Here is a 14,699-nt window from a genome sequence, read left to right as displayed (position 1 = left end):
AACACCAACTTTGTGCAGGCTGTTTTTCTCTTCCCTTCTGTTCTTAAGCTGTAATTCAACTTGACGATTTTAGGGCAAAATTAAAAAATTTATAAACAAAATGAAAGGTGATGTAGCCAGTTAGACAAGACATGATCAGATCAGTAAAGAAGGTCTTGATATGTGTTCAAAACTTAATCAGTATTCATTGGCTACAATATACAAGAGTTTCAGGAAAATACATGTTATAAAGTAACAGTTCAAATAGGTCACAAACTGTTTACAACTGTGAACTGAAAATATATTAGAAGGAGTGATGAAATGATGTATGAAGAGCAAACAATGAATAGATAGTGAATATTTAATTATTTTTAATGTCAAAAGTGGGGGAAGTAATGCAAAATAAGGTTTAGAGACACACATATAGAAAAAGGTAAACTAATGCAAATACAGTGCATCATCTAGGCTGGAAACCAGTATCAAAATTTACAGGAGAAATGCTGAAGGCCTTTGTGGACATAAAGCATTAAAATTATTAGTTATACCTTAGAGGACCTAATATGTAATGAATGTCTAACAGAAGCTCAGCATTCTCCTGAAAGACTGACGACTTTTGTACTGCTTTTTCTTTTCTCTACCTCTGCCATTATGAAGTATTCCCTGTACAAAGACTGTTTATTACCTTTGCTCACAATAGCAACTTTGTTAGACTAGCATGTTTAAAGCATTTGAAAGCTTTTTCCCATTACGCTTTCCTTTAGTGAAGAGAAGAACACACACGAAAAAGGCCTCCCGCCCCAGCGCTGCCCTTGCTTTTGGTAGATTGCTCAGGCTATGCGACAAAAGCGTCCTCTGGAAGAGGTTTGTACTCAGGAGAGCCTGTCAGGGCCATGAAGGGAGGAAGGAGAGAAGGTGCTGGGACAATTAAAGACGGCCACACTGAACAAAGGCAGCTGAGGTATTTTTAGGAGTCAAGAGACATAATAAAGGCCATTGCTGTTCTTAATCCACACACCTCATTCAGTTGGTCAACCATTTAAAGTAAACCATTTCACTTAAAATCATTCCATTCCTGACAGTATTGTCCTGGGAAATGTTAGGAAATGAGAGTCTCAAACCAAGCATGAGATATTGCATAATTTCTATTCACTAACCCCCATGAAAAGAAACACAAGTTAAAACCAAGGGACTTGCACATGCTGTGTAAGGAGTAACTGATGTCAGGTAGGGCACAGCAATCATGTTCCCTTTTGAAGAGATTAATGTCTGGGTAGGACAAAGTCAATAAAACTCAGGAAGAAACTGTTGTATCTGAAATGCAGTGGCATCTGAAAGGCAGCTTGGTGGAGTTGATTGTGAATTGCTCTGTTCATTTGCATTTTTACATCCGGTCAGCACTATTCCCACACAATTAATTTTGCAGAGCATTTGTTAAATCTTCACAGAATACAGTAGCCATCTTCTATGAAATCATCTTTTGCTGATCGGGAAATACAGGCTAGAGGATCTGCTGAGCTGGTTGAATATCATGGGAAATCCATACAAACCCCGGCCATTGCTGAGACAGTGATGTGCTTTGGTGATAACAGTATTCAGTATGGTTTCACAGAACTTAGTAAGTGCAGCACGGTGGCAAGGGGTGGTGGTAACAGAGAGAGCATGTATAGGAACAGGGAAATTTCTTCCCCTTCTATTACAGGTTTTGAGGCACTTAGATCAGTTAGAAAAGCAAAGTCTGTTAAATAAAAATTCCCTTAAAATGACTGACCCAGCTTTAGTTTGTTTACAATTAAATCATTTTAGTTTCATGACATAAGTAAATTAAATATATTGTGATTATATATAGATATGTACATATATATATACATATCAGATAGATACAGGAGATTTTGTAGAAAGTTACTAAAATAGGCCATACAAAATCATTAAAGATTAAACCTACTAGGGAAATGCACTCTATGTGTTCATTCAGCTTTAACACAGAAGCAAAATCTGATAGATATGAGAAAGCAATTAGTCAATAATTACAACTGCACGTTTGAACAACTGTAGTGTTTGTGTACGTGTGTGTGTGTGTGTGTGTCTTTTCTGAAGTCTCCATGAAGGAAAAATGCACAAACTTTATACCTTAATTTGTCTGGCTGAATTTACTCTCAAGCTGTAACAGTTCCTTGAATGTATCAGACACACAACACCTATCCAACCCATTTTCAGTACCTTTCATGGAGAAGACAGTTAATCTTCGTAAAGTCTTTTATGTTAGGATGTTGTTATGGGTGTTTTAAAGCCTTCCAAATTTAGCTTTGAACATATTTCTAAATGACGGCTTTCCTCTCTGCCTTTCTTTTCAGGTTACTGTGTTAGTAAATTATTTAAGATTCTCTAGAGAAACAGAGCTACAATTGCTATATATTATGAAGGAGATCTACTGTACTGTTCAGATGATACACACTGGGAAGTAGAAAGATGGCAGTCTGCACTTGGGAGACAGAGAACACAACACTTGATTATTCCAATCGGCTGGGTGCAGTTATTTTTTAATTAATTAATTCAGTTTACATCTTGGTCATAAGCCCCTCTCTCCTCTCCTCCCAGTTTCCTGAGATCCTTGCTTTCTGAACAGGGTATTTTCAAGGTTACCCTCAGCTATTCCTGAGAGATCTCTTCCCAGTGCTTAGAGCCTGTCTATCATTGCCTCCTAGAGGATCTGGTACAAGGCAAGAGAGATGACTCAATGTTTAGGATTTGGTACTGCTCTTGTGAAGGACCCAGATACCCAGAACCTACTTTGAAAGAATCAGAACTACCTGTGACTCCAGCTCCAGGGGATCTGGTCTCCTGTACCTTCACTCACATCCACGAACTCACGCACAGACCAACACCATATATCTAATAAAAAATAAAGTAAATATTTTTTTAATGTTATACAAAGTGAAACTTAACTTGTATTTTTGAGTTTCTAAAACATGTACATCAGTAGATTTAACTTTGGGGTGTAGAGAGGAAGACTGTGCTTTTTCATTAGCATATTCCTTCCACCTATCACCCATGCTTGTCCTTAATGTGTGTTTCTTTTTTTCTTTTTATAGTTATTATTATTATTTATTTCAGTTTATTCACTTTGTATCCTGCTGTGGCCCCCTCACTCATCTCCTCCCAATCCAACCCTCCCTCCCTCTTCTCTACATATGCCCCTCCCCCCAGTCTACTGATAGGGGAGATCTTCCTCCCCATCTATCTGGCTGTTTTGTCTTCCTCTGTGGCCTGGCGAGGCTGCACCCCCCAGGGAGAGGTAATCAAAGAGCCTGCCACTGAGTTCATGCCAGAGAGAGGCCCTGTTCCTCATACTTGGGAACCCACTTGGAGACTGAGTCTATGCGCTACGTCTGAGGTTGGGTTTTATGTCCTCTTCAAGCATGTTCCTTGCTTGGGGTAGCAGTCTCTGCAGGACCCCCAGGGCCCTGTATTTTGTCTCCCTTGGTCTCCTTTTAGAGCACTTAAAAAAATAAAACAGAGCTCAAAGCAGGCACAGTCATTTCACTCTATTAGTTTTGGCCTAATTTCATCATGGATATGGTTTGCTTGTTAGTAGGTGTTATATGTGTGTGATGGGCATTAATGAAATTGTTTATCTTGTAAAATGTGTATGTATATTTCTTACTTTACTATGTAAAAGCGATTACCAATGTCCTATAATAATATTTATATTTGTCAATTATTTACTCTTTAAATATCATAAATAAATGTCTTCTAAAGAGTTAAAATTTAATATGCTAGAGTCTTAGGCAAGGGCATTATGAATTCCAGCCTGTTTAAGCTATCCAGTGAAATTGAAGACAATTTTAGCTACAAAACAAGGGTCTATCTAAAAATAAATAAAATTGGTTTTATACTTTATGGATTTTGCTGTTAGGGGGTTTCAACACTCCACACTCTGGCAAGGGGACCATTTAGAGTTGCTCCAAATTGTTGGGCAGTCTCGGTGAGAAGATAAATGAAGTCAGGCTTTAAGCTGTGTCAGGCACAGAAAGAGAAAACACTCCGGGCAGAAGAGCAACCTCACACTTCAGCAGAGGTCCTAGGTTTTTATTTTAGGTGAGCCAGAACATGTCAGAACCACTCCTCTCACAAAACCACCCACATCCTTAGTTCAGAACCCAAGACTCTATCCTCTGAGACCTCCCATGCCTCCTTCCCTGCCCACCACCCACTACTGCTGAGATGCCTCAGCCCCTACACTGGTGGACACCTGCTGTTCAGGTACAGGCCACACCAGTCAGAATAGAAATCCTCAGCTGGACTGAAAGCCATGCGCACCAGTCCAGCCTCCAAATCTGAGGGAGACTCCCCCTGGACCAGAGATCACAGAGGGAACCAGAAACACAGCCCACAAAGACCACATCAGCTGCAACTGCAGCAGCACTGACTGTTCCTTCCAGCTGAAGGCTTATCCAATGTCCCAATGTCACCTTTCCCATGAATACCTTCAACTGCTGAAACCGACCCGCTTGTTGCTGTCACCTCCCAATGTTGACATTACAGCTGCTTTTACTAATCTCTCCACTGAAATCATCATTATTTTCTTATTTATCCTGTATGGTTTTTTTTCCTAATTCCTTACTAGAACACTTGTTCCATAGAAGAACATGACTTGCTCAAGTTTGCACAAATATTGTGAGAATCCAAGATTTTAGATCAAGGAGGACATTCCAGGGTGAATGCTTTCTGCATTTAATACATTTCAAATGTTGTCCCTGAGTGTCCCAGTTGTTGGCTGGCTCAAGCAGGTATTTCAGTTGCCTCATTCTGGAGTATTTAACGGTCTCAGAATGTACTGAATCAGTGATCTCTCTGTATCCCTTTGCTTACTGAGATGCTCCTGACTGCGTGTTTATAATCTCTGTTCCTAGAGAACCTTGCATAGCAGTAGATAACCATGACATATAAATGTGCTTTACTGTTTTTGAGAAAATAATTCACCTCAATTCTGAAAACTCATTTATGGAAAAGGCTCATTAGTGCAATGAGAACCCGAGAACACAGAGCTGTAGAGTGACACTTAACTTCTTCTGAAGTGAGCTGTAGTTTTATTTCCTGTTTAAGATGACACCATAGTCCAGCACAGATGATGGAAATTTGTAAAAAAAAAAAAGAGAACTAGTCTCCTATTCCACAAAATAAAGAAATTGCTTTCTCACCCCATTAGCCATTGCCCCCTCTAGCCAAGGTTGGAGACAGTGTTTGAGAGCTCTGCTCCAGGACTTCATGTCATAGGAAAAATTTATCTAACCAATGACAATAATATTTCTGAATTGGGCTAACATTTTAAATGTTCTACTTTCACTTCTGAAAAAGTACATTTTATGATGTGCTTAAAATGTAATCATTTTCACACACCCACAGACAAACACACCCAGACACATGCACACTCACAGAAACAGACACACATACTTAGACATACAGACACATCCACTCACAGAGATATACTCACACACACTCACACATATGCACACACAGAAAAGCTTGTAAACTCACACAAACACAGGAAAACACATCATCAGGCACAAAAGCAAATGCACACAAAAACGCACATATACACACAAAGAGACACACTCATTTTCACATACACATGCACATGTACATATACTAACAGACACAGAGACACACACACAAATTCATTCACAGACACAAACATGCACAAACACTGAGATGCACTTACACATGCACACATATGCAGAAACATACAAACACACTCACAGATGCATATAAACACTGATACACACAAACACACATATGCACACATGCATACACTTATACAGACAGACCCACACATAGAGCCCATACCCTCACAAACACACACACAGACATATGCTTGCAGAAATGCACACTCACAAACACAAACATACACACAGACACACAAACATAAGAACACATACTGGTGTCTGTGGTAACTTGAGAACTAGAAGAGGTCCTGACTGTAACTGCAGCACTGAATGTAGCTTCTCTCTGAGATCAACGACTTGACTGTCAACCTGTGACCATGGCTATCTAAAAGTATTGGAACGAAGGTGGCATTCTGCCAGTTTTTCACCAGAAAAAAAAAAAAAAAAAAAAAAAAAAAAAACAGGAATTTATGTGTAACTCAAATCCAGGTTCCATCAGTTTGTTCTCTGATGTGGAATTGCTGGGTTCAAGTGGGTGAATTTGCTTTAATTATCCCCTCACTAGCATTTTCTGGTGGTGTTGAACTGTGTGAGACCTTTTATTTTTCAGAAGAAAACACTGGTCTAGCTTCATATCAACTCAGCCCATGGAGAAAAACCCAAAAAGAACGCTTTCCTCTCTGCCCTTGCTTTGCAATCATCCCACATCTGGACACTACTGCTACTTTACTTTGTCTTTAAAGTAATTATTATCTCTAATATTTGTTGTTTTACACACACACAGACAGACACCACCACCACCACCACCTTCTCTATATACTTCTCTTTCCCTGTCTTTCTGCACTAAACTCCTGTAGGTAACACAATCAGACATACAATGCTCACTTGTTTATATATGTTTTCAATTTTAAAAGCATTATTTTAAATCAAGAATGTGTGTGTCAATCTCTGTGTCATTTAGGCACATGATTTAGTGACAGGGAGACCAGAAGGTGACTTTGGATTGGAGTTAGAAGCACAGGCAGTTGTGAACTGCACTATAGGAGTTCACAAGCCCTCAGCAAGGCAGCTGTCAACATATGGGTCATGACCCTTTTGAGTGGAGACAAGTGTAGCCTAAGACCATAGGAACACACAGATATTTGCATTAGAATTCATAACAGTAGCAAAAACTAAAGTCAATGTACTTTTGGGGTCACTACGACAAAAGGAACTGTATTAAAAGTTTGCACAAGTAGGAAGGTTGAGAACCATTGCCTCAGCAAGAGTAGTAAGCACTCTTAAAAGCTGAGCCATTGCTCTAGCACCTTACTTGTTTTAACACTACACATCTGCCATCTTTTCTTACAGTTCTTTTTGGTTTCATAAATCACTAAATATTTACTTTTAACATTGGTCACAAGAAAACAGTTAACTTAGCTAACTAACTGAAAAATAACATCTAAGATTGCCCTCTAGATGCCTTGTTGAGCGCAAACTTCTTGCTGGATTCTCATGGATCTGTCCATAACCAAAGTTCCTCTTGGGAGTATTTCACTTCAAGTTATCATCACAAAAATAAACAAAAGGAAAAGGAAACTGAGGCAGGATATATAGAAAAAATGCAAAGGGCTCTAGAGGCCATTGGGACTAGGGGTGACTAACTGTGGAATTTCCTTCAGAGAAACTAAGTAATTTCAGAATTAAATCCTACAAAGATTGTCCAATAAATATCCAATTAAAGAGTGCTCACTTTCATTTGGATAAGTTTTAACTTCATAATTTAACAACTTCACATAAAAACAATAAATAAATTGAAGATCTCAGGATACAGTGCAGTTTTAGGCAGTAATACACCCACAAGTGTAGTAGAGTTTGCTGTTTTTAATCTAAGAATGTTAACAGAAAAGAAATGAGTTATGTAACATATTTTAATGAGTCCAAAATGTTTAATATCATGGTTCTTATACTTAAAAAGCAGTTTCTCTAATAGATTCACTTAACAAATGCACTGTAGTACAGCCTGTGGACAGGTTTTATTTTTAATTTTTATTTTTTATATTAATAATAGTTTATTCATTTTGTATCCCAGCTATAGGCCCCTCTCTAATTCCCTCCCAATCCCACCCTCCCACCCTCATCTCCTCACTGCCCCAGTCCAAGTCCACTGATAGGGGAGGTCCTCCTCCCCTTCCATCAGACTCTAGCTTATCAGGTCTTATCAGGACTGGTTGCAATGTTTTCCTCTGTGGCCTGGCAAGGCTGAGTGTTAGTGAAATGAATGCTACTGTTAGTAGAATAACTTTGGTTAAAGTAAAAATTAGAATTTTTACAAGTAGTTCACGGAAGCCTTTTCTCCTGGGTAGATTTACTTATGACATGTGGTTTTTGTTTGTTTAGTTTTTAAAGTTGAAATTGTACTTTTGTGGTTCTCATGGTCAGATTCCCTGTCATGCATGCATTTACAGTTTTGCTCAACTGAGCTATGGTTACAGTTCATAACTGCATATCAAGTCAAGGATGTGTGCTTTAATAGCCATCTGTGAAGGAAATCACAGCCTGTGACAATGGGTAGGGGGTGTTTTCTTTCTTTTTTCTTTTTTAAATTTATTTCTTTTATTTATTACAGTTTATATTGACTTTGTATCCCAGTGTAGCCCCTTTCACTCATCCCCTCCAAATCCTTCCCTCCCTCCCTCTCCCCATCCCATGTCCCTCTCCAAATGCAATGATAGGGGAGTTCAACCTCCCCTTCCATCTGACCATAGCCTATTAGGTCTCATTAGGACTATGTTCATTGTTTTCCTCTGTAGCCTGGTAAGGCTGCTTCCCAGCCTCAGGGAGAAGTGATCAAAGAGCCAGTCACTGAGTTCATGTCAGAGACAGTCCCTGTTCCCCTTACTAGGAAACCCACTTGGACACTGAACTGCCATGGGCTACATCTGTGCAGGGGTCTAGGTAATCAGCATAAATAGTCCTTGGTTAGATTATCAGTCTCAGAAACTACCATGGGCCCAGATGTTTTGGTTCTCTTGTTTTCCTTGTGGAGCTTCTGTCCTTTCCAGGTCTTACTACCTCCCCATTCTTTCATAAGATTTCCTACACTGTGCCCAAAGTTTGACTATGAGTCTCACATCTGCTTTGATACAAAGCAGGGTAGATTCTTTCAGAGGTCCTCTCTGGTAGGTCCCTGTCCTGTTTCCTATTTTCTCCCTCTTCCAATGTCTATCCCATTTGCCTTTCTGAATGAGGATTGAACATCTTACAGAGGGTTCTCCTTCTTGCTTAGCTTCTTTGAGTGTACAGATTTTAGTATGATTAGCCTATGTTATATGTCTAATATCCACTTATAAGTGAGTATATACCATGTGTGTCTTTCTGCTTCTGGGATACCTCACTCAGGATGATATTTTCTTTTCTTTTTTTTTTTTTTCAATGCAGTTTATTCAGGAACCTTGAACAATCCTCGGACCCTGGGGAAAGCCAGCCCACAGCTTAAATAGCCTCTGGGTAGCCAACCCAGGCGTGCCACAGGGGCAATGCAGATAGGTCCACATAAATGGAAGCAAGCCAGATCCTCAGCCTTAGCCAAATGTGGAACTGTTCGTGACAGAGAGCACTCACCATCGGGAAGGTGGAAGGCGGAAACCAGCTCCATCTTTAAGGCATAGCATTCCGCAGCTCTCTACAGTTCCCCCTTTTTGTTTTAGACGCATCAGGCAAGAGTAGAGGTCTGATCTCTGATATTAGAAATAAATTGGGACTTTGTACCGATGTTAATTTAGGTGTCATCCCCCCAAAGAGCATCAGACCCGTCCAATACCTTTTTCTCAGAGGTGGGACCTGGGGCATCAACCCGCATGCAACCAGACATGCTCTTCTCTGGGTCCAAAGCGGCTGACCCTGAGTGCAGTGCTTAGCCTTGCACAGGATGATATTTTCTATTCCCACCATTGGCCTGGGGAATGTTTTCTAATAACAGCAAGAGAAGCTGGCCTTGTGGACCGGGATTGCAAAACTGGTGACAGCTCCAGGATGTGCTAGCAAATCGCTCTGTTGTTTTAGATTTAATGTTCATGTCACTTGCAACTGTGAACATAGTGGCTGATAGGCTGTACACATCATGAAATTGTGTCATCATTCAGAAATAGTATTTTCTTCAAAAAAGTTTAAGTGCTGTGTAATTTGCCATTACAACCCGTGTGGATTAAAAATTAGGAGTTTTCGTTGGATTTTGCTATAGATTTTACATTTAGTCAACCCTTTTGTTTGAATGGCTCCTTTTCACAAATGAGTCTACTAGACAATTAAAAAGTTTCCTAGTTGTTGTGATTAAATAATTATAGCAGCTAGCTCATAGTATCTCTCAGCAAACTCAGGTAGAGCTATCCTCCTGCCCAGACATTTGCTGGCTCTGCCACTGCTGTCAGAAGTTCAGGTTGGTGGGTTGAGGTTCATCACAATGACTCTGGTTTACAGAGTCAAGAGCGGGACTTCTGGGGTTGACAAATTGACCAAGAAGAGAGTTCAGACTGAAACTAAGCACACAGATAGGCTTAGCTGTCCTATGGCAGGTGACAAACGTGTGTCTAAATCTTGTATTCCAGGTTGGCCTAAAAGTCACAACGTAGCTCAATATGGCTTTGATCACCTAATTTTGTAGACTCTACTTCACTTGTGTGATGATGTTAGGCATGAGATATTGGGGGTTGAACTTTTAGTTTCATGGATGCTACAAAGCACCCTGATAATTGGAATATAGCTCCTACTTCTGAAAACTAATTTTAGTCATGGACGAGTATATCATCTTCCATAATACATGCTTAAAATAATTGTTTCAAGTATTTACAAAATTTTAATGATAAATGGTAAGTTCTCTCATAAACCATTAAAGACCTGAAGCAACACTGTGAAGTTGAAGCTGTCTGAAAGATCATTATATTTCTGAATATTATAAATGTAACTTTCATAGTAACTTTTGATTTATTTTACATACATTACTTCCTTTGTTCCTCAAATAATTGTTTGGTAGACACAATTGTGAATAAAATAAATTATTTATAAATGAGTTATTAAAAAGCGCACTGATTCAAAAAAATGTGTGTCTAGATCTCTAGAACTGTCAACAATGTCTGAAAGTTAGATCAAAATGAGAAAAAAAATGAGGAGTCAAAAACTGCAACAGACTTTTCAAGTTCACAGATGCAGACATAACTCAAGCTGTGACCTACATTTAAAATGAGTTAAAGACATATCATTTGAATTTAGGACATAGGGGAATTGGACAAGTAAAGCTTGGGGAGACTGTTGAGAGTCAGATCTGGAGAACAGATGGATGGTGCTTATTTTCTCTTTAATTAAGGTCAGTTTCTGGAGGTTGTTGTTTTTGTTTGTTTGCTTTTGTCTTTTTGTCTTTTTGTTTAGTTTTGTTTTGATTTTTCTTTAAAAAGAATTTCACTGTGTTTTTGCTTGCTGTGTTTTCTCTGCTGGTGTTGGCTGATTAGTGAGAGCCACGGCTGCTCTCAGTCTTCACAGAGTCTGTCTGGCTGTACAAGCATGATAGTCAACTCACTGTCTATCTGCTTAGTCATGTTCACAGTCTGGTGTGTCACATGATCCCATTAGGCTTCCCAGACAAGCAAGACTGTGGACAGCACTTTGACAGCCTCTAGGAAACATGGACCATTAGGTGCTCTTATTCAAGGAAAAGGAAGTTTGGGGGAAGTTTTACTCGTTCACACTCATGAAACTCTATAGGGGAGGTGACCAAATCTGTTGTCTTCATCATCAGTGTACTCCAGAGCAAGAGTGTCCACGGAAGCTTTTAGCATTCCAATGCAGGATAGATGATAACCATTCCCTGGATACCCCCAGACTTCTTGGTTATTTAATGTGTGGTTCAACACTTTCTCCCCTGGGAAGAAACTGAGAGCTGACATAATTCCTCTTGGGAGGATTTTCAGCTGTAATTTAGAATTGAGCCCGGTTATGGAGATTGACAGTTCCAACCAGTCTGAGCTTGTTCATCCCCAGGCAGCTAGTCATGACAACGCCATCAAGATCTTTAGAAATTGTCTTAAAAAATGTAACATCACATTTTAAAATTGTTAATTAAATCATGATGCTTCCTCTCTTTACTGGTGTGTTCTAATACTTTTTTCTCATTTACGCTTCTACCTTCCATAATCTTCTTAGCATATTATACTTTGGTGAATTACTTGTCAAAACAAACTTTTAATTTTAGGACTCCAATTTTGTACCCAGCCAATTACACTGAATATATATGTGCATATACATATATAATATATATGATTGATGGATCATAACCTATATATATATATATATCTTCCTCAATATTATATTTAAAATCTAATAAGACAGTGTCTTTACCACTCAGACCTGCTGTGTTTTCAGTTCCTGGCTTATCCTTCTAACACCATTGGAAGGCTAAGGACACAATTTATTTTTTTCCACAGCTTACTGGGGACTTTGTTATTATTATCAGGACATAAAGCATTCCATTTTAAGGACATATTGGAAAATGTTTAACCACAGTTGTACACGAAAATGATTTTTGTTGCTTAAGTGACAGTTTAAAGAGCATATTTAAAGAACACTTCTTTTTTATCTTCAATTGCTCCCTATAATCCTTCTAAAGTGATTGAAGTCAGGTAATTGAATATTTAACTAATTATATGAAGAATTGAGTCTCTTCTCAGTTCCATGATCAAGGTCATTTCATGTCAGGTCCTTTCCTAATAGCTGTGAATGTGAAGTTTCCCTGCCACAGCTCAGCTTAGCTGAATATTTTAATGAAGAAACAAAGTAAACATGAGTTATGCTACACACAGCAGCATCATTAGAAGGATGGTGTTATATATCAAAGGAACTGTGAGTTATCAGCCAATCAACTCCTAATTTACAAGAGATATACTGGGATATATATTTCCTCTATTAGAACAATAGGAAAGCTATGCAAGAGAGAAATCTGGACACTTTATGAGTATTTAGCTATTTGAGCCATATCTCGTCCCATTCAGACCAGATGAACTTGTTTGTTCTAATCAGACAAGGAAAAAAAAAAAAAAAAAAAAAAAAAAACCTCCTGGAGATATTTCAAACATTTCGCTTTGAGACCTAAGGCAATGCAGAAACACACAATTAAGGTATCTGGTTTCATTTGTTTATGTATTGTTTTGAAGTTATTACCCTCGAGACATTAGATAATTTTCTTATGACAAAATAGTAATTTACTGTCACAGTTATTACCAGAAACAACCACAAATGAGTTTATTTGTGTGTTCAAAATTTTTATTTGTGTGTTCATTATGGTATAAAGAAATAAAATAAAATAATCTCTCAAAATGTTAAATAGCATGCCATTTTAACAGAGGGTTTGACACTGTGCTTAGCATAAATTTTAATCACCTTCTATATCCAGATATATGACTTAAAACTGAGCTATTTTCAATTACTCAACCAAAGAGACCACTCACTGTCTGGTTTGTTGTCATTTGTTTTGTCACCAGTAATCAAAGTCTGCAGTAAAACTCATTCATCAAAAGGAGTTAGAAGTGTAGGCAATGTTCTTCACTTTATTTTGGGTTCCTGGAGCCTCTACCTCCCCTCCATTCCACCAACCCTAGGTAGAAGAGAAAGAAGGTTAGAAGGAAAGGGATGCATACATCTTTACTTCTTCCGGCTGGGTAGGGTCATCAGGTTCTTTTGGGGACAATACTAATATCAGTTGTCAGGGCACCCCAAAGTCTAGGTTGCCAGCAAAACACAAAATGCAGCAAGCAATCTTCTTTCTTCAAAGCGTTCTGCAAGCATTCTCTCTGTCAGACTCCCCAAAGCTGCCGTGCCTTCTCTTTATCTAGGCTCTGTATTTATATACTGACTGCAGCTAGCAAAGACCACTCATGAGGTAATTATCAGCTGTGGCCAAACTAAGGCAGTACCATATCTCACACTTGGGATTAAAACAAAAGCCTGCTTATATAACATAACTGAGTTTTCAAAGAAACTAAAACTTCCAACACATAGAATTTATTTACCAACCTTTTCACATCCTGGTTGTAGATCGATCACACAATGGTAGTTATCACAATTAAATTCCCCATATCAATTCAAAATCATTTGCTACTAAGTTCACGTCTTAACTAGAAGAATTATGAGTTTAGGGAACCTAATTTATTATTCTGTATATCTTCTTCCTTAGGCATGCTTCCTGATGCATGCTAAACAATGTTTGCCCAACATAACTGATACATCAGCTTCCTCTGAAACTGAAATTGTATTTATGCATGCCATCGTTATTAAGGATCACAGTGAACCCATCAGTCTGTGTCTATGCAACCATATTTTACAGATTAGTGCACTAAGCTGTGACAAGATTAAGTCACTATAACTTTTTCTGTTATTACAAGAAATCCATCAAACTCTGTAGTATTATCATTAAAAAGGAAAAGCAGACACAAATGAACACAGGAGAGTGGAATAGAATAAAGAGCTTGGAAGTGAATTTGCGCAACTATTTCCAACTTTCTTTTGACAAAGGTACAAAAAGCACACACTGGAGAATGCCCAGTTTTCAAAATTGTGTTGGAAATTGTGTATCCATTTGCAGGAAAGTAAAATTGGAATCCCACCTCTCACCATTTTTTTTAAAGTTTATTGAACACATTTTAGATACTTAAACATAATGCATGAAATAGAAAAAATATGGAAGAAAACGTGTAGGAAATTCTGGAGAATATTACAGTCAAACCCAGGATGTTTTAGAAAAGCCCCTGCCCACATAGCACAAGTAACAAAGGACTGGAGGGATTAAAGAAAGGCCTATCAGAGTGAAAAGACAACCTACAGAATGAGAGAAAATATTTCCAATATGCATCTTACAAGGATAATATCCAGGCTATACACATAATTTTAAAATAAGAACAGTTAACAATTGATCTTAATTGACATTTCTGTAAAAAAATGCAGGATAAAAAAGAATGACAAGTAAAAGTAAATGTGGCCAATACATTTAAAGCATATGTGTGAAGTTTAATTTTAAACTTCTTTTTAATTTTT

This window comes from Meriones unguiculatus, chromosome 14 (assembly GCF_030254825.1).
Source record: "Meriones unguiculatus strain TT.TT164.6M chromosome 14, Bangor_MerUng_6.1, whole genome shotgun sequence".
Classification (NCBI taxonomy): Eukaryota; Metazoa; Chordata; class Mammalia; order Rodentia; family Muridae; genus Meriones; species Meriones unguiculatus.
This window is presented reverse-complemented; position numbering follows the sequence as displayed.